Source organism: Ischnura elegans, chromosome 2 (assembly GCF_921293095.1).
Source record: "Ischnura elegans chromosome 2, ioIscEleg1.1, whole genome shotgun sequence".
NCBI classification, from domain to species: domain Eukaryota; kingdom Metazoa; phylum Arthropoda; class Insecta; order Odonata; family Coenagrionidae; genus Ischnura; species Ischnura elegans.
The window spans coordinates 23,531,187-23,557,891 of NC_060247.1; the positions used below are offsets into that span (position 1 = coordinate 23,531,187).

The window sequence follows — 26,705 nt, forward strand, 5'->3', positions numbered from 1 at the left end:
TCACGGCCAATATTCAACATGGACACCCGTTTTAGCGGCCTTTGAATTTTTCCATATTTCGGACGGTCATCTCGAATCAAGTATTCACTATTAGGATTTAAACTGTGGTTTTACGACATTATGTTATTCTGAACTCTAATTTAAAAAATGTGTTTGGTGCATTTGAAACACTAGTGTACTTCCCTATTGGGTGAACCCTCGCAGAGACGTAAAACTATTGCGGTCTTTCATCATTCATGCTCTTCCATAGAGTTGAAATTCAAATTGAAACATCCGAATCTGGGGATTTATTTCCCTGATTACATATTAGTTCCTAAGTAGGTTCATCTAACTTTATAAAATGGGTCTCACAGATATTTATAATGTGAGAAAAATCTATCGACTTGGAAATCATTTAAAAATATATTTTTTAAGTTTTAAACGACCACGACAATAACAAACTTGAGAGATTAATAAATGGCAAAATGAGTAGGTTAAATAGTATGAGTAAGAGTGAGGAGTTTGAGTAAGTTAGAACGGATATCAGTCAACCCCACAAAAACTTACGCTGAATCGTGAAATATTCGTGCAATAAAGAGTATCTAAGGTCGATCGTCTGTTTATTCTGAACTAGAGTTGATTCACTGAGTTATTTCCCGTAACTAATACATTTTGAAACATATCAATGATAACAATTTAACTAAAACAGAAAATAGTGAAATTGTTTTCATAATTTTGTTTGGCACAAGGACCAGCTACGAAGAATATGGAGCGAACTGGTGACCCACTGCATTAAAAATGACAGCCACTCCCACACCTCCGATAAAGCTGATGCCAAGTTTTCCCAAGTTCACTGACTGATGGAAATTCACACTCCAGGAGGCAATACGTCAACAAGCTGTGGCGCACCTGCTGATGAATGGCATGGCGGCAGATGTCGAGCGAGGTCCCAGTTAACCAGAAAAAGCCGTCGGTAGCATAATTTATGACGCGGATTCTCGCGCCTGTGTTCAACGCTACCAAGGTAAACACAAAAATTCCTTTAAATCCATCCGCCCTTTTCAATTCACCAAAAGGTGAAGTAGAGTACACACAAACTATTAAAAAAGTGCGGAACGTTAAATGCGAGATGAATGGCAACACATAAAGATAAAATTAGAGTAAAAATAAAATAGTGATGAATAAATAATAATAAACGATAAAAATGTTCACACAGAATTAACTCCTTGAGCCCAAATTATATTTCAAGGGCAAGCAAAGGGGTACAATTTTGAAATTCGATTGAAGGAAAGACTAGGTATAACCTAGAACGAATGTATTGAAAGTCAGGAGTGAACAGGCTTTCCTCGTTAAAAGAAACGCCCTCATTTCGTAGAAATGTATTATTCAAGCTAAATTTATCACTTTAAGTACTAAAAATTAAGAATTGTCATGCGTAAGGTGAATCCATGCGGATATACGAAATACTAAAAGTTGAACTTTGTGTGTAATATCGCAAATATTAAGGCTTATAACACTGATATTATAATTATTAACACTAATGAATTAATTCATACATTCCCTGAGCGAATATACATTATCTAATTTAAAATGAGTAACCATTTTCCATTAATACTACTTAAAAGCGATAAATGTACTAGTTCCGTTGCTCATGAGATAAATGTGATCCTAAGATCAACAACCAACCGCAATCAGCCCTATCAGAAATAAAATCGGTCGATATACCCGTCGAGGTAATGTCACATTAATTACACCGTAAAAACAGTTCAAGCATGACAGAATACATTTTAAAAATTCCTCGCCAAGTACATATGGGATCATCAGCCAGAACCCAAGGAATTAATTCTGTGAAAGACCAAGCCACACCCAAGGAAAACACCTAGTTAAAAAATTTGAAACTTCGTTCGATCATGAACACAAAATTACAGAAATAACAAGAAATATACATATCTCCGCCAGGAAGCGATTTCGATCAGCATATATTATCCGTACAACTAGCGAGTTCGTTACGGGTCCAATAATCAATTCAGGAAAGACTAGAACTGCACGACTATTGAAATGATACGCGACTGCGTATTAAGATTCGGGAGGAGGATCTCGCACACGGGAAGAAGACAGAAAATGGAAAATAGTGGGGGATGACACGGCAGGAGGAAATGAGGGCCCAAATGCGGAAGACAAGCAAAGCAGTTACTGCCGACGGCACGGCGGCCATCTTGAGATACGATTTTAAGTAAGGAGAATGGGGAGAAACGGACGGGAAACCAGAGGTAAGGGCACGAAAGGGTAATTACCGTTAAAGAGACGCCGTAGACGCGAATAGAATAGGTCTCGTGGGAGGCTGGGGTTGCACTTCGCCCGCCACCAGGCCGTGAGGAAGTTATCTTCATCCCTTTCTCTATCGCAAACTTTCCATAAAACACAAGGGGTGAAAAAAAATTATTCTGCCTCCGCCGGAAAGTTCAAGTCTAGCACTTCTTTCCCCAGAAAGCTCAAACCACAAAGAGTGTCGCGTCGCATTGTAATACCCTAGGGTGGAGTAGTCACTTCATGCCATTAGCGCGTCAAGAACTGACAGAAATATATGGGATTAACCTCCCCCAACCCCTGCTCTTTGGATATCTCTCTCGACTCCGTCCAGAAGATTCAAGAGTCTAGTAAGCTCCTTCCACGGAAAACCACACCGTAACTTGAATGGCTTCCAGGGCAGAAACGTCGGAACGAAGGTTAAGCAAAAAAAAAAGAAACTTTTACCCTGGAGAGTTTTCGCGGTCCCAAGAAAAAGTACACACTTCTCGCTTGAAAATGCAACGAGGGAGGAAACTGCATCCAAATGCTATCCAAATAAAGAAATATGAAGAGTTGAAACAAAAGTTCGACGATTAAGTCTTACTTTAACGACATCATCAACTCCCTCAACATCTTCACAGTATGAGCGCTGATAAACACAACTGTCTATCCCCGTAGTCAAGGAGGAATAAAAGAAAGATGTTAGAGAAGAAGAAATAATTTCAGAAGTAGTTTTTCTCCATAAGATCCCAAAAAAAAAACAAAAAAATAAAATCCATATTTTAAATTAATATTTAGGGCAATCACAGTTATCCATGGCGGTCAATTTTCTGGCTAAATAGAATGGAAACAAAAAGTTAATGATAGTTACTGCAATTCAAATGTAGACCAAGATATCAAGAACATTATTCCATTTTTCAAAAAGCAAGTAACATCCTCTTAGTGCCTTTCCTTACTTGCAAGATAATGCTGACTCAGAAGCTCCTTCCTTCCATAACTCATGTCGAACAGCCTTAGTTGTCGGCTCCAAGTACCATTACGGCTGAGGAGTCAAGTGGGTACTTAATAACCAATTCAGACTAGAAAAATATTTTTAAAATATGCGCTAACTTCTCCGGGATCGCCACCCAGTACGAAAATTAAAGGCAAGCGACTGTTCAGACACCAACTCGTAACCCATTCTCAAGGCTACAATGTATTCTCATTATATTCAAATGCATAACAATACTTTTCAGATTATAAGGACTTCAATTTTTAATTGATGATACGGGTAGACCCTCCTTCATATCAATAATATCGAAATGCATAATTTTTAAGGTGCGGCTACTTGAACAAGCGCCGGCGCTTTCCAGCCAAGAGGTCGCGGGGTCGAGTTCCCATTGGATGGGTTATCAACACCTAGAGCATGGATGTGTAATGACCTAGCTGGCTATATGAAAGAGATGACTGTGAAATACCAATTTCGCAATTTCAACAAAGACGATGACATTATTATTATTATCATCATTAATACAATAAAACCAGCATTGTACACTCTCACCGAATAGTCCTCTTCATAACCATCTCTCGGCACTCACATCACTCTTACCAACTCACGGGCCGCAACGACAAATTTTCTACAACAGGTTTTCTACACCTTTTTTTGAGCTTCCGTGGCAAAGTCATCATTCACATCTACTGACGTGATTCGACGAGGAAATAGAAAATTTAAAGGCTGTTTCTAATTCGAACTCTTCGACGACTAAAACAAAACTTTCCCTGCATATGCAGAGGAAATGGACGATATTAAATACTGGAAGCGCTATTAAATACTGGAGGAGTCTTTACCATCCACTTAATTACTAGGAAGGCACTAAAAGGTCCGAGATAAAATATGCAACCCAATTAACCCAACACCAAGCATGAATTCACCGGAGTGATATGAACACACTTGAATTTAATATTAAGCATCCACATAAAAGGCTTCCAAGAGATAGAAAAAAGGTAAAAGATCAGTTGCTCCTAATTACAGCTCAGCTCTAAGAAAGAGAGAAAAACCATCAAGCCTCCTTTAACTTTCATCAAATAATAATCTGACGAGGGATAATAAAACTATGATCTCACGCGAGACGGCCAAAAAAATTCTCGATTCTCGTTGTATTTCATGTACTTGATTCTCGGCATATTTCATGTATGTGATTCCCGTTACATTATATGTATTTTTTTCTTGTTATATATTACATATTTTCTCGTTATTGGGCCACCATAGATTGGCAATATTGCTGTGTATGGGCTTTTGAAAGTAATAAATAATAAAATTGGCCTTAAATTTCTCTGCACTACGATCCAATGCTATCCGTCGGCTGTAAAATCAAAGAATTTTTAAAAAAATGTTAGTATCCACATAATACATCAACACTCAGCTGTATGCATGGGATGGTCAACATAAATCGATCAATTCTTAAATATTATTGTCGTTAAATAGAACAATCAATTTAACTTTCCAATACCATATTTCCTCGGAAAAAATATTAAAGCACTTTCTGCAGATTCTGCAAAGGAGATGATTGACCATTCATGGTCAAAAAACGTTAAGAGGCTGACCCCGCCACAACAAAAAATTCCAACTGAACAATGATGAACAATCACTGAAAATTTTCCAAGATAAAGGGTATTTTTACGGGTTTTTTCTTCGGCTTTCAGGTAACCGCCCCCAGCTATATCGCCAAACAACAGATAAACCTGGCACAAGTCAAAGGGGGGGGAAGTGAAGACAAATCGCTAAACGGCTTGGAGCGATTGGCATGAAATAATGGTCGAATTTCCAGGGGCGTTATAAATCCCCACGCATCTGGAACGACGCCCCCGCGTTATTCATCCCAGCCCAAGCCATAAATCACACACTTCCACTTTTAAGGGCCATTCGTTTCTTCTTCTTTTTCAGACAAAGCGTATACCTGTTGTGTTTCCACGGCAGCGGTTTCGACAACTTTCGACCGACTTCCACGGATTCCATCCACGGCTGCGAGACGGAGAAATTAACAACACTTTTATTCGAAGGCAAGCGTCAAGAGAGAGGAGCCGCAAAGAGTGACATCGCGAACGTTCTGCGGGACGGCGAAAGACATTTGGAAGAGTGCCAAGCAAGAAAATATTTTTCACTCAGCGCGTGTTTCCAAGCCCAAACCTCAGGATTTTTTACATTGCACTTGTCGTTGACGACTCTAAAGGTTTTCCCTTGGGACTGCCACACATCCACTGATATTGACTGCATTCCCGCTAGAAAATACCCAATGTTGAATTTGGAGAATAGGTACTGAATTGAACGACGGTACTCGACAGAAGTGAAAATAATATAAAAAAAGCACACAGACTTTAGAAAGGAACAAATAAATGCTAAACCTTTCCTCAAATTTTAGTCAGAAAACATGCTATGTATAATGTCAGACATGAAAGCAGTTCAGATTAATTTTGCATGTTTCCTCCGCGTAAGAAAAAATTATCATCTTCAGAATCTGAATTGCGTTCTCTCCAACTCCCGCTTGACTTTCCTCTTAGGTTTTCATTAAACTGATGTTTTTTTTTTTAATGAATCCAATACACAATTACTAAGCGCAGGAGAAATCCTAGTCTTTCACAATGTTTGCTTGGACAATGCATTGCTGACGACTTCCCTTTTACACACTAAGACCAGAACTTAACTCAGATAATACAAAATGACATGCACTGATTGGTGTCCGTAATTAGGAAAATCGTATGGAGGACCAACACTTAATGTTCAAAATAAATAAAATAGAAAATATAATTTATAAGCAAAAGCCGGAAGCACAAACTGATTATAGCAGAAAATTAAAATTTCCAAAGAAGTATTAAAGCATGGGATATTAAAAAAATATGAAATCCTTTAAAGCAAACTTAATGGCGTACGTTCGCACTATATTGAACGCTTGTACCCCTCCACATTTAGTAAGTACATACTTTGGGCTAGGCAAGAAAAATTCCTTTATTTACTCTTCAAACTCATTTTATCCTCATTTTGAAAAAAAAACTCTCACGGAACTTTCTCAGATTATCCTAAGTGAGAGAATCTTTTAAGAATTTCGTAAATTTAAGGCTCTGTACAACGGACAGGTATTAAAATGTTGAGCATTTCATTTATCCCGGAGCCCACGAGTGAGTCCATACCCCCAACTTTGCTTCAAAACCCCTGGAGACGGTGGAGAGTGGCGAGAAAGGGGTCGTAATATTCTCCTCCAAGATGATTCATACCTCCATAACCTCTAATACTCCCTACGAGACCTCAATGAGGGTAAGTCGCGTAGATTTACATATTAATTTCGGGTGCCGCGGACTTAAAAAGTTTGAGCTTCCCAGGTATATGCTCAAACCGACTTCATATATCGTACCTGTAACCACATCTAAGACTGTACGTCTCCAGATGTTCACACCAGTTTATTTATAGCCATCTTTTTGAAAGTAAATTACCATGAACTTAACGCGGAGATATAATACGTTGAGAAATCTCATTTACCCAAACTAGATGAATATTTCGAACGAATTCAAGCAAAATGAGCCGTTTCCGACATACTCCCCAACAGCCATAAACCAATCCTAATCACGCGTTCTTCAGAGAGAAATGTACTTACACTGTCCACGAATTTCCCACTCCGAAAAAAAGTTGCGAAACGAAAATCACTAAAGTGCCAATATCAATCGAAACATCATGTGTTTTGATGAATTGAATTTTTACTAGAAAAGGTCATGCAAATAGAAAATCGATGAAGAGACAAAATTATGGTCACTAACAGCCGACGGAGGCGCAAACTTTCTCATCAAATGAGGTCATGCAACTACGTAAAAAATCAAAATAAGCCAAGCTATATTTTCAGCTGAGATGAATCCTAGACCAAATTCGATCAAGGAATAAAATAATAAACACATTAATAGGAAATACGTTTTGTACTGTTTCCGTTACGGGAATGAAAAAATGCCACTCATCTTAAGGCGACCTTAAGGCGATCTTAAGGCGACTTCATACATACAAAGCATGCTGACGACAAAAGACAGTTTTTATAGCATTAATATGTAATGCAAGCTATGCAAAAAGAAAAATATAGCGAGAACAATAATCATAAAAAAGGAGAGTAATAGGATATATGATATAGGGTAATTTAATTACTAAAACAAAACATTGAATTGCTACTTTCCTTTTATAATGCATCTGATTAGAAAAAATCTAAACTAAGGTGATCTCTAAAAACAGCTTCAATGCTACAAAAATCAATAACAGCGTAAAACATGGGGACCAACAAGCAAGCACGTGAAACTATATTTTTTAACTGATTCAAGCATGTATTCATACTAAAAAAATACGTACAGAAATGCTCTATTGGAACCAAATTTCTGAAAGAATAATACAGTGAGTCCACCAAAATATCCACATCAAAAGCACAATCAAAATTGAGAAAAATCGTACTGGAATATCAATTTGATAGCTGAAATATCTATTTTTATCTCATATAAATCATCATGTAGCATAAACCAGCTTTATAATTCACATTACGCCACGTTACCCCTTATGAATGGCATCCCTATGGATTTACCTAGCATTTATTTCGTCCAAGAACTGAACATTAAAGTTAAGCATATGTGCTCCAAAAGCAGAAATTGGCAACGAAACATTGAATTTGAAAAAAAAACAATTTGAAAAATGTACGGACAAATGTTAAGGAAAAAGCCATGGCAGAGAGGACCGTACGCCACGACATTTCACCGACTGAAGCATTGAAAAGAATTCTTAAAAAAAGTTTTTTGTTCACTCCTTTTATATATTAATTTGACAGCAACTTTAACTAGAGAGATATTCCAACAGCATCAAGTTCACATCACGAAAGATGTTAAGGATAATATTACTTACGCTCACCCCCGAATTGAAGCAACAAGAGCTCTTTTAGGATAATCCGAAAAGCCGACAAAAATATGAAATAGCCGTATTCAAAGTAGGTTCATATGTTAGGTTGCGACCTCAAGGAATTTCTCATTCTTACGAGGCTCAAAGGAGGAATGAATACAAGATAATGATTTCATGACGCCCAATTTAAATCAATCCTATTAAGACGAGGCAATTACGTCGTAAATTAGGGTAAATTTGTTTTTTTAATCCCTTTAAAAAAGCAACCCAACTTTGTTTCCTAGTTCGTGTTTCTAGAAGCCTACGATATGGAAGATAAACGTCACGGAGTAGAAGAAATTCAAAGAACTAAGTATTAACATTTTCGACACGAAGTCTCTATTTTAATGCGCTCTCCTTCGTTCACAATTTTAAGATACCCGTTTATATTACCCAGAGAATATTTTGCCAATTACGGATAAATATTGCGCGCTACTACATTTTAAAAAGGTTCTACATTACTTTCAGCGAGTGTTTACAAGAATAAAAGATTCACAAAGAAACCGAAAAAATGAATGAGCTACCATAAGCATTATAATTTTGGTTTACGTGTAAATAAAATTGTACAATAAATGATTGTGAGCACACATGGACAAGGCAACTTGGTCAACAAGCTCGAGTAAGTGTACCCTCCTAAAAATCGAAAGTATATTAACAATTATTGTTAGATTTAGAAAAAAATAATTATACCGTAATTTTAAAAATTCAATACTGCATTATTTCAGCCTAGTTTTTTAGGACTCAATTCAATACCTTTTATTATGTTTTCGACGTAAAAAAACTTTTTGCCTGAGTTCGATCGAAACGCCTACTTTTATACTTATTCAACACTACATACCTCAAACAGTTTTACCAGGAATAGGAATGAGGTAAACATTGTAACATAAATAAATTAACTAAGTATGATACAAGTATCAACTATGTAAAATTCACAAAAAGCTTGCAATTCATTACTATAAACTGTTACCTTGTGGTAACTAGCCAACATGGAAAAATGGGGAGGCAGCGGTTCATTGTTTTTCTCAGTGACTACTGATGTTTGAGTCCATTACGCAATTTTCTATGAGAATCACAGATGCATTTACAGTCCTTTGCAAGAGGATTCATTAAAAATGATCGTCATGAGAGTGTTCGGCAAGTGGCCCTTGAAAGATAAAGTTAATGAGCGGTGCGTGGTACCCGCGTTTATCATTATATTAAAACGCAGGTTACCAGTAGCAAATGAAAACATGATAGAAGAGGACACTAAGAAGCTGAGGATAAAACAATCAGAATTCCAAAGAACTAAATTTTTGCAACACACAGTAAAACAATGGGAAACCAGTTAAGCAACGAGTGAACGTTTCATTTTCTATTAATTAGTGTAGAAGAACCCTGGTTGATCTGTAGGCCTTCGAGGAACAGAGTCAACGTTCCCGTAGTATATTCACCTCCTAATTGACAATTTCCATGGAACAAAGAATATTTCACCCTTGCTCAAAGCAACTTACGCATAAAGATGATACATGGTGAAGAGGATATGATGGTGATCATATTGATTGAAGCTAACGGATAATACGAAGCATACTCGAATGGAGAAAATAATGTGTAAGTAGTCAGTGTTGATGATAAGAGAACGGTGCTGACTTACCGTCATTTCCTCTCTTCTCCGCGCGAGGGCGCACAAGAACAGGTATCATTCCTCGAGCCGTCTTCGCGTGGCTAACTGCAAATAACTCAGCAGCGCGTCGGTAGAGGATGCCACAGTCAGCATTTTGAGGTGCTGGTGATCGCGAAGCCGGTAGCCATGCGTAGAATCATCTTAGGTTTCCTATAGCCATCTGCGGTAAATTCGAAAGAAAAAAGTTTAAAATAACGAAAAAAACGGAAATGATACATAATTATAAACTAAACTGGTTATAAGTTAAATATATAATTTCGCTCAAGACCTTCTAGGATAATAAGAGTCTCTTAATATGTATTAAAAAACTATCCACTTCTAAGCTGTTCTCCATAGATTATAAGATATCAGAGAAATAGTAGAAAAATTTGAATAAACAAATGATGTTGACCACTTGGTAGGCAATACGTACCTATATGACTTACATTCCGTTAGCTTTTATGGAAAAACTACAACATTAACTTCCGAAAGTCAACGGAGAAAAAGGTTCTGGCACTACAAAATACACGGAAAAAAATATTTGACTAAAACTATCAAACTGGTGTGATAGAGAGTATTTTTGTTAAATAGACTTAAATTTTGATGTTAATTACTAAGCACTTGATTTATTTTACCAAACGCTCTTGATATATTTCATCAAAAAATTTGGTATTCACAATTTGGTCAATTGTACGAAAGAGTTTGGTAAAAATAACTGAATTAATTCAATACGATTCAGTTTGGTAAATTTTATCGAAGTTATGATTAATTTTACGACGGTATTGCTTGTTTGGTAAAAATTATCAAACTCTACATTGTTATGCAAATTTGGTTTGATAGAATTTACTAAGTGTTTCGTAATCTATCGAACGGTCTGTCGTTCCTCTTTTGTTTATACCAATACATATTTGCAGTTGAAAGATTCTTAAACAGGCCTTACATAAAAGATAGGCTGGTAGAAATGATTTTGTTTTCATTATTTGTGATGGCGATAATGTTTTAATTTTGTTTACGTTCATTTTCTGTTTATTTCTGCTTTAAAATGCAATGTTATCCGTAAGCTGGTGCATCAAAGACAATGATTGAATAGCGTATTAACATGGACATTAAAGCTGTAAGGAGATGTTTGTGTATTTCGACACATTAAACCTTAATTAGAGGTATTCCTGAGGTATAATCATTCGCGATCATGTTTAATAACATGTGATAAAAGTCGTCATACTAGACCCAATCCATGCCAAGGATATCACCCAGCACGTTAAAGGCATCTCTATATCGATGTAAAAAGCCTGAAAATAAAGTTTTCTGAACTAGATATCCATATGGAGATATGGAGTAACAACGTAATGCAATTGTGTGCATCAAGTATTCCTCTGAAGCTTACAAAGGGGAACTGTAGTCACACCTTATTCACATTTCAAAACAAAGGTTGATTATTTGCAATAATAGTATATTACGACGTTTGTGTGAGACATTATTATGGAAAGCGATTTAGCCTAGTTGCTGGAGTCCGTTTCTACCTCGCGGGAGGGCCACGTTCAATGCTTCGTGCAGTCGTATTTTTTCTCCACTTTTTTTGTACTTCTTTTGCGAAAACTTAAGTTAAACTCTTAATTTTATAGATTGTTAATTAGAACAATTTTTTTCTGAGTGGAAAATATTTTATATGTGCGCGCTACGTCGGTTTCATTAGCCTTTTGATTTTGGTTGTTTTTAACAAACTGCTGTGGCCAGTTCGGTAGCAATTACCAAACCAGTTTGTTAGAAGTTATCAAACTGGTTTGGTAATTGTTACTGAATTTTTCAATGTGCCACATGAACCGAAAAGTTTGACAAATTTCATCAGAATTCGATAGTTCTAACTAAACTTTTTTCCGTGTATATTTTATATTGAAAACTATATCACCTAGGACAGCGTTGTCCTATTTAATGTCTTACTTATTTGTGTGTGGCAACATTGATTTTAGGTAACAAAATATTTATGAAAATAAAATACTACAAAGAGGTCAAGAGAATTTAGGAAGGAATATCACTAACACCCTAATAGTTAGTTACTTCATTGAAAAAAATAGATGAGCTTCGAGGATGATAAGTAGATTTAAATAGGAGGTTGACTGGTTTTTTAATTAATATTAAAAAATTATACCTGCTTATAACAATAAAAACATGCGGAAAGGAGTGTTTCGCACACCAATTTGTGAGCAACACAGAAACGGTAACATTGATTAACCCTTATCCGGGCAAGGAGGGTCCAACGGGCCCTACAGCCTATATTTCAGGTTATAACATGAGAACAAAATATCCCAGTACTGTGAACTTCGGTGACTTTGTTCATACGGAAAAATGGAATAAGAAAAAAAATATTTTTAAATAAAAATAAATATTTATTTTTTGTTTATGGTAAATTTAAACTTTTCCTAACGTAACCGGGCAAGCTGGGTCCAATGGACCCTTCACACACGCGATCAGTTGCACATCATTAGATGGTTAATATAAAAGGTATTTTGTTGTAATTTTTCAAGTATTATTTGGGAATCTTCACATACACATCTAAATAACCCCCTAACTCATTGGCGTATGGCAGGAGGTGAGTGTTCACCAGTTATGCAACACGCTGCACTTGGATTCTTACGAGCATATATATCCAGTTTGTGTTAGCTTCAATCACGAATTTTATTTTAGCTATCAAGGCTGGAAAATGTAATTAGTGTAAATTAAATAACTAGATTATGTACGCAGAATGTTATTCTAGGTAGCATGGGTGGTAAGATGGAGGCAGATACCGGGGAAGGTGAAAAGGCAATATAGAGTAGGGTGGTCACTGGAGAGTCACCGGTGCATTATGGTTGGAAAATCCTGGTGAAGTAGAGTGGGATGGGAGAGGAATGAACAATACGTAACAAACATCATTATCTGTATCCATAAATGAAGGATGGGGACAGTTTTTTCATTCTTTCGCTTCTTGCTATTGTACCGTGGCGGTCGCCAAGGGCATATGCTAAGAGAAATTTTCCTTCACTTGGGTTGAGTCACCGGGAAACCCCTAGAGAATAATTACTGAAACGATCCAGTTGTTTCCAAAAAAAACACTGATCCTCGGAATTTATTTGCAGCGTCCATCCAACGACATTAGGGATAAAGGAAAGCATATATCCTGCCATACGGAAAGCATGCAGATGATGTCGCTTCGAATTTGAACGTTCCTGTTCATTATCATTCTCCTAAAAATCCCTAATGCATTGACAGTCCATCCTTCCCTGTTTTCTCCTTCTCCACCCCTCCCCGCCTATCTTTCCACCACCTTTCACCTCTACATCCTCCATCCTTCTTTCCCATATAAACTACGGCATGTATGACAAAAGAGTAGAGTGCTAGCAAAGAGCTACTGAGCATCGTAGATGAAGGCATATAAGATGTTGCACATAACTGATTCCGAAAATATGGGCTTTTATACGGAACTACCGCCTCAATATGCAATTTTCTTTGGGTAAAAGTAACACAGCCATCGGAGTGATGGCAAATATTTACAAGTTTCCTTCACTAAGACATCACATACCCAGATAAGTTCTAATAGATGAGTACTAAGGAATTAATCCGTATTTTTAGAGAAATTCTATGAAATAACATATTTTTTATAATTATTAGATCATGGCTAGACAAAAGCTTTTGTCTCAAGATGGCACACAAAAACTGCTGAACATTGAAGAAACTAGTGACGATGATTTGGATTAGCAGCCAATCGAAGAGGAGAGTTCCAATGAAGATGACATTGACATAAAGAGCATTGCCTGGTTTGGATCGAAGAGTTGTACAGCACCTCACTGAACCATACCAAAATACGAACAGAAATGAAACGAGTGACAAAAGTTTCTCTGATATAAAGTTTGCATAGAGTTATGTTGGAACTATAGGGAAGTATTAACGATTTATTCCAGGAAATTTTCAAGCCAAAAAAGTGGTAAAGTATTTCTTCATTGGTTGGTTTCACCAAAAATGGTATGTTTGTGTCATTGCCCAAGATGAAGAGTTGACCGGTAGTTCTTCTATGATTCATGCATCATAATAAAATTATGGAAGACGTCAATGCTAAACCTGAAATTATCTGTCACTACAACTGCACCTAAGGTGAAGTCGATTTCCTTGACCAGTTGGTAAAGACGCACATGAGTAAAAGACGCACAAATAGTTGGCCTTTTGCGTTTTCCATGAGTGACTTGGACGTGAGTAGAGTAGCAGCGTATGTGGTGTGGATGAATACTGATCTAAATTGAAATGTTGGTAGACATTGTTCAAGAAGACTATTTATTGTAAGTGCATCCGATATTCTGGTTGATTTCATTGAAAGACGATCCAACTTGGGTTTGCCTTGGAACACAGGCTAAGGATTTTTTGATGAAGGAATTTCTGAGCCAAGATATTCATCAAATTGTAGTATAACAAAAAATGAGATAATATATATGCCCATGATAAAAAACATTGTGAAGAAAAAAAAATGTGTAACAACTGTGAGCAATCGGTGTGCAATGAACATAGTGACGTAAACGTGTAAATTAAAAGTGAAAAAAGCTTTGAGGGGTAGCCTATCCTGGACTCGTTGATAAAATTTTGTGTTTTCCCCCAAACAATAAGTTTTGATGTTGTACAGTGTCTCGTTTCATAAGTAAATGATATTCAATTATCCCTTATGCTAGTTGATTCTAAATTTAAATTATTTCCACCAGAGATCAATTTTATGAAGGATGAATCATAATTTATTTAGATTTCAAATTTTTGTTACTAATTAACATGTAAAATTTTCATTTATGAACATTAAAAAATATTTTGAAATCATTGATTTTGTATAAATTTGCACTATTTGACAAAAAACAATGACATTTATTCTAGCAGGTTGGCCCACATGAGCAAAAAGAAAAAATTAACAAGGAGGGTCCATTGGGCCCTGCTTGCCCGGTTACGTTAGAAATTTGAGGTGCCCGGATAAGGGTTAAAGGAGTGGTCATCAACCGCGAGAAACCATCCGCTCCTCACAATAAAAAAAAATAAACGACTGTTGTAATAAATCGAGAAATAATTATCACGATTTTTCACAGTCAACTCTCATTATTTCAAGCGAAAAAAATAATGAAAAAGGTGGGCACATATGGTGCGGCGTATCAAGGATAAGGTTGATTGCACCATGGGAAAAATCAAGGCAGGACGAATGGAGAAAAACCTAATGTTTGCTTCAGCTTGCTACAAGAAACAAAATCGGATTTGATGCAGATATTTTAGCGGACATTTCTTTCACTGCTGACCATGAACTTGATTCAATAGCTGAATAATTAAGAAATTGAAATTCATTGGCAAATTGGAAAATTGAAAAATGTGGCAGTAAAATTACAAGATAAATAAACCAAAAGCTTTTAAAATGAGTCTTAACTACCTAAGAAAATGTCACTGACGAACAGAGCAAAAATTGCCAGGAAAAATTAATTTAAAAAATTGGATCATGAAGAAGCAAAAATAATAATATTATATATGTAACAATAGTTAACTAATTTCCCTCAAACCAAACAATAGCTTACAAGTCAAGGCAAGGCATAAGGCACTTACTTGTACGTGACTCCTGATACGAATAAATAGAAATAGATTTGCAAACCTAAAACCGTAAGAAAATAAGAGTAATTTCTTCGATCTAAATCAACGGAGGAATAGTTTTTGGTGGGTTTCGCCCTTTCATTAATTCGATCTGTCATTTCACGAGTTGCTGCAAACATACTAGCAAGGTGAACCAAAATAGAGACCGAAACAAGAATATTGTCCCGGTGCAATCAAAAGGCGTTTTGTTCCATGAACAACTCTGAAATTAGAAAGGAAAAAATAGAAAAAAATGATAAAAATTCAAATGAAAGGGGCAGAAAATCTCATAATTAACGTAAAGATTCCGTAAACATAATTCGTGTATTTTCAGAGCGCGTAGCAATTCAGTCTTTAAAAGTTAAATTCTGTTCCGCAGAGAATGCTACATCCTTTTTAGAGAAAACCGCGTTGAAAAAAATTAATATTAAAGAAGCTTATAAAATAAATATTGATATAAAATTGGGGAAAAAATAAGCTCTGCCTAAACAATGGACTAGATAAATGGCATCGAGGGCAACGCTGAAGAATATCTTGTTCTAAATAAGAAAATGCTCTGCTGTGAGCATAGTGAATACATTGCAATAACTAACTCAAAATACCAACGATAAACAAATTTAACACAATACATATCCCACTGCGACCGTGTAGAATTATCATTTAGAGGGATTCCGTAACTCGCCAATCACCAAATGGGAAAAACAACCAGATTTATTTTGCAAAGCAAAGCATCAATTTCAATCAAAGATTTCTTCATAACGAAGTCCTGCATTAGGTACAAGGGCAAACAAAAAATACATACATCATATTTCTCGCAGAGTTCTAGGTTGCACAGAATTTTATCGAACAGAAAGCATTAAATTTTAAACTTAAAAAGGTATCAAACTTAAAATGTCTTCATAATATGTTAAACTCGACTTCTGACTGCCCTGAACTTCTTTCCCTGTCGAATTTTAGGATACCAACTCGTTTCACCCGCTCGCTCTCCCTACTCCTTCTGCTTATTCCCAGGATCTCCCTAACCAAGCGTTCACATTTGTTATTACCTCTCCTCCCTTCTAAATTCAATCCCAATAACCATCGACCTTTTCATGCAAGAATTTCATCATACAATCTTTGTCCCATCTGTCTACTAATTGAATGTTTTCCTCTCTCCACTAGTTTACTCTTTGTTAGTTTTTATGTTGTTACTGTATTTTGCCTAATTCAAGTTTTGTTAAAATTTTTACCATAAATTGGCGTCACGGCTGTGTGTAAAAAAATTACTCAAATAAATAAATACATTTATGATTTTTCCTGTAGTTTGGATAGTATGTATTACTGGTAAATCGCCAATCTTTCAAAGCAAAGCATTTCTACATCGCATATCGACGATCATTTCTACCGATCAAATTAAACAATAATGTAAAAAAATTAAAATGGTTTCACTATTCAACACGATTCCAATTTTCATGGACAAGGAACACAGGAAAGAGGGAAGGAAGATAGAACCGCGAAATGTGTACTTGGGAAGTATAATCCTAAATATCTAAGGTACGTAGTAGGGGGCATGAATTCCTCAATGTTGTACCACATAAATAGTGACGTATTTCTTTCATCTATAACGCGTACAAACGGCCGCTTTCCTTAAAAGGATGTGGCTCGCGGTTTCTGAATGATGAACTGTTATCACGCCATACGCCGACGCACAGTCAGAGTAGCTCGTAGTAATGAATATTATCTGGTGCGATATGCTTGGTTATATATGAATAATACACACGCATGACATAAATATTGCGAAAAAAAGTCCCGTACTATGAATCGTACTACAACAACTACTACTACCGATAAGAAACCGGATTTCTTACGTCGTTCTTCACGGCGATAGCTCACTGAAATACGAGCTTACGCATGAAAAAATACAGTAAACGCTTAGCGAACAGAAACGAATGTCAAGGGGTTGACAAACACCAGTATTATTTCGTAATGAATGCCAATTGCTATTTCATATTGTTTAAAATATAAATTATCTAACCGCGTTATTAATAGTATGCATAAAAAACGCATCGTATTCATCACTATAAAAAAACTAATACAGATGGTTTTCAATGAGAAAAATGATAATGAAGGTCAAGGAAATATTTTTTGTCATATCTCTGCTATCTAACGATTCACTGTTCTTCTACCAAACCTTCCTTGAAAGTAAAAGGTTTATTCCAGCTTGAGATTTCAGTTGCTTAAATAAATCGGTACCCATAAAATTTAAGTTCAGAAATACAAAGAGACATTAAAGAAGACTTGGGCATTGTCTAATATGCACTCAAACTATTTTTTTTAAACCAAGATCAGAGTCTCCAATTCTTAGACCAAAAACTTTGCTTTCACTAGTAATAATAAAGAAGATAAATGATTAACGGTATATCCTCATTTTCGCCGCTGAATTCCACTCCTTCAAAAGTATTCTCTCTTGCGACCCTCGTTATATTCTTATTCGATTTTGCTCGATTAATTCAAAGCCATTATACTTCCAAGATTTCTCCATCTCACTCCTCGGATAGATCTCGGGAGACCATTACATTGCGGAGAAAAGAAAGTGATCGCCACTGCAATTTTACTACTATATTTGGGATAGCAGTTATTATGATACAATGTTTAAAATTATTCCAGAAATAAAAGTACTTCATCAAAGATCTTTAAAGCACAAAAATGTACTCCCTTTTTGATACTTCCTTCTTCAACATCACGTCTACTATAAATGGCATAGCCATCACAAACAAGGCGAGTGCTGAAGAATAAAATCCAAGTACATGAGCCTTACGTAATTGTGTCGGCGTGTTGCCTCACATCCATGTGCCGTTTCTACGAGGCACCCCGGCACCCGAAGCATTGACAAGAGGAGGAAAACGATTCTTACTACGCGCAGCCAAATCTAAATCACTTGACATTACAAAAGGAAAGCAAAAAGTAAGGGAGACACACAGCCAACCTTGAAGAGAATTTAACGAGGATAATTAAATTCTAAACATCTGCACTAGCCTCTAGGTAAGTACAAGCAACTTGACGGAGGCAGTCATAAATCCTCAAGCCCAGCGGTCTCGCAGATGGATGAATTTCGGAAAGACTTGAGCAGGCACGAAGCATGCACTACAACAAACGATGCATTTCAGGCTTTCCCATCGTTTTATCAGTTTCGCCAAAAAAGGCCCCTCGAGCATTGCGGGATACGATACCTTTGGGCGCCATTGACGTTTAACAAACCGTCTTCTACCAACTTTCTGGAGCAATATATATCTTTCTTCAGGCCAGACTCCATACAACAGTGAAACTTCGCTAAAGCCGAACTACAGAACAATTGACCTCTTCATACGATGTAACCTCAAACGGTCTCCCTAATTGAAATCTACAATGTTAAATGCGATTTATGGCCACCTGCTCCATGTGAATGCGAAAAGAAAATGTCTTCTATTCGTTAACTCTAAATCAGGCCAAAAGTCAATTAAATGCGTAAGCTTCGTATAAAGTTCCCCAAAAGTTCATTACAGCTGAGACCCAGGGGAAAAATGAAATTCCGCACACTATTTACAAACGAGAAGCTTGACTATCCACTATTGACTTGCCATCACTTCTCTCAGTAATATAAACATCTATGATGCTAAATAAAACCAGTGTTACCCCAATAAACGTCCAAAAACTTGTTACCATCCTTAGAAGCAGTCAGTTCGCATTTTCCAATAAATATTTTACAAAATAACGTGAGAAAAAAGATGATGCGGATAAAATGGCTATATGAGGTAAGCTTCAGAACCCGGCACTCAAGCAAGGGCCAAGTGAAGAGGGAGGCCCACACCTTTTTAAGAATGCATAGCGACTTCTTTTACCGGAGGAATTGGTCCCTTGGTGCCCATATCTCCGCACTTTAAACAGGGGACCTTGTGAGTGCCCATCTCCTCAACTGTTATCGTTCCCGGCCTCAATTGCCTGAATACTACAGCCCCCTACCACGTCGAAAAAAAACCTTCTTGCAGCGTACATTCCTGGCAGCACAGCGTCCAACCCACCCCAACTCCCTCCCTCCTTCGTCTTACAGGTCTTACCCTACCTCCCTCCATTATTCTTTCATTCGCCCTCCCGCTCACACCCCGCCCTCGTTCTTCCAGCTGCAAAACCCACCCCATCGCCGGCAAACCAACCATCCGGACTCCTCCTTTTTCCGCATATACCTCCGCCCCACCCAACCACCCGCATTTCGGACGTCCCTTCCAATCTCCGGACCTCTTAACCACGATATCTCTCCACGGATTGAGCCTTAGGGATTCTATCCCCTTTTATCCTACCGCCTCCTCAGGAGCCAAACACTCAAAACTCTCCACACGGGGCCTTCGTTATTCTTTAAGGAGACAGACCTCGAATCTCACGACCACCTATTCATCGAGAACCGCCGCCGAAAAGTAAAATGTGTACGAAATCACTACCCCTGTCAGCAACATTCGTGCGACGGATCGATTACTAATAAAAGAGATCAACGGTGGTTATGGGCCAACTACAGGGCCGGATGAGAGTGCCTTGAAAGAACAAGGATTCATGAAGCAAATACGGGGAACGATGAAACGAAAGAAATGTTCTAGTAAGTAACCTTTAAGTTGCAGGTACCAATCATGTGAGATCTGACACAGAAAGATTAAATCCGCTAGCTAAATTAAATCCATAGAAAATTGATGCAATTCGTGGAAAAAAACTACTACAAGAGAACAAAGGCGTTACATTGCTTAGAGACTGAATAAGAGACCTGGCCACAAGAAAAATGCCCAGGACCACTCCTGACCACATGGTGTATTCGAAATTCGAATACATGCATCTACTATTTCAGTCAACGAGAAAAGACACATTGAGTTGTAAGGGGCCGCTTACCCTTCAAGAAAATTGCATTTGAAGGCAGTCTCTCTAGGTGAAAGACTACTAATTTACCTCGAAATAGTACTAATTTACCTCGAGAATAAGAGTGATATGGTAATAATACAATTTTTTAATATTATTGGCAACTAAGCAAATAAAGTGTTGATTGACCGCGATACCTAGATGGACACAGGTTGTTTTATTGTTACAAAATATTTAATGAGTCAGCAAGTAAAAATATGAAAAACGCCAGCGGGAAGCATGATAAAAATAATAATTCATGAGATAACACATGAATAATGCGGTTTTCCTCTGATGATGGGGAGATTTATTGGGAGAAAATCTCTGCGAACTGCGCTGCGCTGCTGCCTTTTAAAAATGTTAATACCAGCCGCTACATTGAAGTTATGCCGCTGGTTGGAGTTCCGGTCAATGTGAATTATTATTCCCCACTGGAATTTTCGCACTTTCATCTCGCTTCCTTTCCCATAGGTACTCACCACCCCGAGACCTTCCTCCGACCTGATCAGGACTTCTGTCCCACACCGCCGCCGACGCCGCACCCCAGATTTCAGCCTCTCTGCAGGGCTCTGGCGCCTATTAGTTACCCAAAGACCAAGGGCCCATTCTTAAAACATCAAAAGAAAAAAAAGACTGCACAAGAATGCACGCTTTTCCTGGGTGAGGGAAGAAGATAAGGGCTGCTTTGCGGAATTTTCGTTTGGGGGCGGTCGGCGATGGGGGATCTTAACGAGAGCCTTTTGAGATTTCGAATTTTAATTAAGACCATCCCATTACAACTACCCTTTCTACGCCCTCCTAAAAAAATAAAACTACCGAATTGCGTCGACGGGAACGGGGAGGGGCGGGAGAGAAGCAATAAAATCTGAGAGAGGAAAAATGAAATCCAATTCCCACGGTCGAAGGTGGCTGATGGGCAGGGAGTATGAGCGATGAATGGCAAAAGAAAGAGGTGAGATCAAGTCGCTCAAAATTCTTTCGCCGATCGAGGGAATGGCGAAAGTTTTGCCGAGTACTGCCAAAAACTTAATAATTTTTTTCTTAATTTAAAACTTACAAATAGCTTTCAGCTAGCAATATAATAAATAAAATACTTTAATAGATTTCCAACTTTTTAGAAGGATTTTCCAGTTAAATAGTAATATGCTCCTCAGCACTTCAAAAAATGTACCACTGTGTGAATTATCAGTTCCACTTTCCCGAATGACATACGACCTTTTTTATATGACTCTTATGGGATTGTAAATAATTCCTGACGATAAGATGAGAAGCTAATATAGAGTTTGTCTACGTAAACTAATCATTAATAATACACGCCATTCTCAGTGGATGAAGAGGTAAAAATATTATATACTCACATGCAAATTTATACATATTTTTTGTACGAGTACCATTGCTACATAAAATGGATGGATTTTGCACGTGGATGAATTTTTATGGCAAATCATACACTATCGTTTTGAATATATAGTTAAACCAAAATATATCCACTTATTCAATAAATTTAGACACTGGAATTTTATCGCCCATTAAAGGGTATATCAAGATGAAGCTCCACTGGCTACTAATTAATTCACTGTAATTAAATATTTTCCTCATCCGTTTCCTGATAGATGAAAAAAATAAACCTCGTAGTTAAGAAGGAAAAAGCGAAAAAATACACATGCTATGAATAACCCAGTTCATGCGAGAAAGAATGCTGAAAAGAGGGATTGGATCCGATTTCGGAAAAATGAGACTCATAAACGATGCGAAACATTGGAAACGGACAAGGAGATAGCAAAGATATTTTTTTGGTAAACCGATAATAAGCGCCGGAAAAATGAATACTCAAACAAAGGAAATGAAATAAGTATACCCTAATACCCAACAGTCAGAACAAATGGCACGAACAATACTGTTGTCATGAACGGCCATGAAAAAAATCTAAAATTCTCACCGAGAAAGCTCTGCGTATAAAAAATATTTCCCTGATTCTTCCACTTCATTCACCGACTATTATTACTCTAGATCCCGTCAGTGTAAATATAACCACAAGAAGGCTTTGATGCGCATACAAATTCACACTGAAAAACTGGTATTTCCAAAAACGCCTACCAGCGTACAACCCTGAAAAACCCAGAATATATAAACCTACCACCTCAAAGGGGGGCATAAAATAATGAATCGCATTAGCAAAATATTAATGATAGCACGTTAGCTGATGAGAGTTGAAACCTCAACATATAGATATATGGCTTCTCATCTATAGTGATAATGGCAGCTGAACTCTTTTGCGCATCTCCAAAATAATATAACGTGCCAATGAAGCGATTTTTTTGACGCCCGAGAATAAACATAGCAGTGACTCAATTGAAACTATATTTATACATCTATAGATAAATATCTCTTACTCAAGAAGTTCCCACCATCTTCAAACAAAACTCTTATCTCGTCCTAGCTGTGGTCTACCAAACCGGGGAAGTTCCCTGAACCTACCACCAAATTTTGATCCAGGAAAGACACGACTATTTTGCATCAGTAATGAGGAGCACTTCAATGTTATCGTCAAAGCCGCAGAGATTCCCGCCTTCTCGAGAGCGGGGATTTTGGGGCTGTGTCGTCACCAAAATTTCGATTGTTTACCAATCGTGAATTAGGACCAAAGGTTCCGTCTAGAGATTCAGTCACCACAATAATCTATGAACTTACTTCTACAGATGCAGCAGACAAAAATAGGCAATTTATTGCATGGAATATACATGTTGGATTCAAACTTTCGTAAAAAAAATCCTAATGATTTATTCAGGAGCTAAACGTGAACAAAACGAACACAAATATTAGATAGCCGACACATTAAACCTTTACCAAAAAAAATCATCACCACCTACAGTTCTGCATATATATAGTTGTTGATAGAGCAGCTTGCATTAAAAGTCTTAATTAATAATGGTTAATCAATGGATACGAAGCTTATTATTGGGAAGCAACACAAAAGCCTCCACCAACCTGATCATTACAAGGATCGTAGAGGTAATGTATGCGATGAGTATGAGGAAATGTATGTATTCGACAACATAAACTCTTCTGTAACATGGGTACAATAATTATACGTATATTAACATTATAGTATTCTGCCGATTAAGGTAGGTTTACATGGAGTACTGAAGAAGTAATCTGGGCGCCTTCCAGCACTGCCTTCTTCTATTCACTATTCTTCTACTCCCTTTCAATCCATCTAAAAATCCTATTCTCTTCCTTCCCCTTCCTCTTTTGCCTGACATTCTGCCCTCTTCCACAGTTTTCAACATCCCCTCCCCGCTAAGTACTCGCTCCACTAATTCCTTCTGTCTCCTCCGCATTCCACCTAAAAGCTGCCTCTCCTCACCCACCATGTCCAGCAATTCGTCGTTCTTCCTCCGCTCTAACCATTTCGCCTTCTCCATTCTTCTCCATACCCACATCTCGAATTCCTCCAATCTTGTCTCGTCCTCCTTCCTTAGTGTCCACGTTTCCGCACCGTATAGAGCTACACACCAGATAGACTCTTCACTAACCTTTTCTTTAAACTCTTACATAGCGATCCTCTCAGAAGCTCCTTCCTGTTCATGAACGCCTCCTTTGCTAATGCAATTCGCTTCCTGATGTCCTTACTACTGTATCCGTTTTCCCCTAATGTGCTGCCCAAATGCTTAGTTAAATTGCTCTAACTGCTCAAGTTTTTCCCCACCTCCTTTTCTCTTGAGTCTCACATTCCTCGCTCGCGATACTATACAACACCGCATTACCTTGGTCTTCTTGTGATTAATCCTCATCCCATATTCCTTGCAAAGTTCGTCTAACGCATCCACTAGAGCCTGCAGTCCCCTGGCTGACTGGCTAATCATCAACGCCTGATCATCTGCAAACCTCTGATTTAAACATTATTCCTTCCACTTTCACTCCAGCTTCCTACTCGTCCCACATTTCTCTTACTATCTCCTCAGCGTATACGTTAAAAAAGCAGCGGCGATAAAGGACAACCTTGTCTGACCCCTCGGGAAATGCTTGCCCACCCAGATTCTCCGTCTGCTACCCTCACTTGCGCAGTCTAGGCCATATACAGGTTACGAATCAGTCGCCTTTCCCTCCTACACCTATTCTCATGAGTATATTCATGAACTTTACCCAGTCCACCCTATCAAATTCTTTTTCAAAATCCTATCTTTCGTTTGGCTCCTACACTTCGACCTATCTGGCATGGCTGGCCTTACCGGGAATAATTCAGAATTAATTCCGCCAGTGCAGCTCTAAGGGTCATAGGAACTCGCAAGCCTTTACACCGCGACAAGGTTGTAGCCCAAAGGAAAGGTTGATATACGTAAACATTAACTTTAAAAGATAAGCCACTGCAGCAGTCACCATAAATCTATTTTAAGTTTACTAACACTCATGACTATAATGCTAATACCGTTAGTGTTCCATTTTCACATAAAGGCAAATTTAATTTTGATGCCACTCACAGGGAAAATTTTAATGGTTGTCCGCTACAATGATCTGAAGGGTAAATAAGATTTTTACACAATTGAAAATAAGGTTTTTTGGGGTATGAAAAAGGAATTCATCGGAGTCACTGCAGCATACCATACGACATTTTTATGTTTCCATGCCATCCTGGGAGTCATTCCATATTACAATCATCTGGGATAAAGTATCATAACCAGAAGTCACCAATGAAAACTTGGTTTTTTGTCGCTTTCCAGTCCACAACACAACCTATTAGACAACCTCTTTTTTGCCCCTTATCATGCTTCATTTTAATATTCAATAATCTGGGTTGACACTCCTGCCACATATCTGCTTCCAAGCGGATGCGATGTTTATTTTGAGACAGTTTTGGAATTTCCACGATCCACTTAACTAAAGTCAACACTGTATTCTCTTCGCCTATCTCCATCAATCTCTATTCAAATAATATCAATCAGCGGGAGTTCGCACTCAGACCAAGCTTCGGGGTTCCCCGTTTTATCAATCGCCTCCGCAGGCAAGAACTTTTCTCGTATGTGAGTTCAGAGATAGCGAAAGTGGAAAAGCAAACGAAGCCACGCGAGGGGTCACACCTAAGTCGACCCTTGCATTCATTCAAAAGCTTCATAACTGCGATATTTACGAAAGATGAGGAAGGATGCGATTCCGCCAAACCTACACAAAGAGACGAAGAAAATAAAGAGGAACAAAGAGCTTTGAAGGTATTGGGGAAATAGTCGTTGTAATTCTCTTATTGTCAGTCTCCACACAATTCTTTTCTCGCACACACTGTTTTCCAAGAGCAAGAAAACTTTCACAATACCACCGAAGCACATGCAATAGTGAAGTTTATGAGGAATTCTAGAGACGTATTACTTCAATAAATCAACACGATGACTCTTAGCTGTAATCATAAGGTCACTGACCAATGATAATGGTACCACGAGTACTCTTTTACCATATGAGTAAAGACTTTACCGGTCTCTTCTTCCTCAACTTACAACATCTTGGTCTTTTATCAAGCGATACCAATAACATAATTCAAGCCAATTTAGTATAAAACATCGTATTAGTGATAGGCTTCACTGAATTCGAGGAAAACAATGTACATATGTGCAAGTCATCGAGGGCATGTATAAAATCGGTTTGATAGTCCATTCCACGAAATATTTTTGAGAAAATTACAGTAGGAAAATCATGCTAAATCATTAAAAAAATTAATACCACTGGGTAAAACCTATTTGAAGAAAGTGGTAAACTACGAAAGCTGCAACAACTAATTGGCATGTAGCATATTACATGCAGTTTACAAATATCCGACCTCGTTGCTGAAAACCCTCGAAGTGGCTGGAAGGGTACATGTACATGACGGACTGATACACATTAAATATTTTTGCAAAAAAACTTGAATAAATACAATAAGGCTTCCTTTATGAAAGATATCAATAGTAGACGAGTCCATTTGTTTGTGGAAGCGGTCGGTACATGAGGGTCAAACTCCAAAAAACGTAAATTTTCTACAGGCAAAATTGAAAAATATTAATTTTTGTTTGTATGAGAACCAAGGTTTTCTAATTACAGTTTGTCAACCATACAATCTAGTGACGTAAGTGGCAGAGATCGTTAGTATTATCATAGATTAAGTACTTACTCTATGGTATTATTTACACTTTTTTATTTTTACTTTTGTGCTGCCTACGGACATGATATATATGTCCACGGACACAGCAGAAGGGGAATATTGTATTTACTCGCGAGAAAAAATTTGTTTTATTTTTCATTGGACATTCTGTAGCTAGCCATAGTGTATCATCATGTCCGTTACCATATGTCACATCCATGGACGGCAGAGTTCACGAACATGATGTCCACGGA

The 26,705-nt window shown here is 37.6% G+C and overlaps 1 protein-coding gene across 11 annotated transcripts in view; it reads right to left on the reverse strand.

Moving 5' to 3' along the window:
• Positions 1-26,705, reverse strand: part of LOC124153473 (uncharacterized protein CG43867) — a 681,094-nt gene that overhangs the window by 569,079 nt on the left and 85,310 nt on the right. For all 11 annotated transcript variants that reach the window (XM_046526646.1, XM_046526651.1, XM_046526649.1 and 8 more), the window contains exon 2: positions 9,828-10,017. The gene's annotated coding sequence lies outside the window, so the exon portion shown is untranslated. The remainder of the gene's footprint in view (positions 1-9,827; positions 10,018-26,705) is intronic.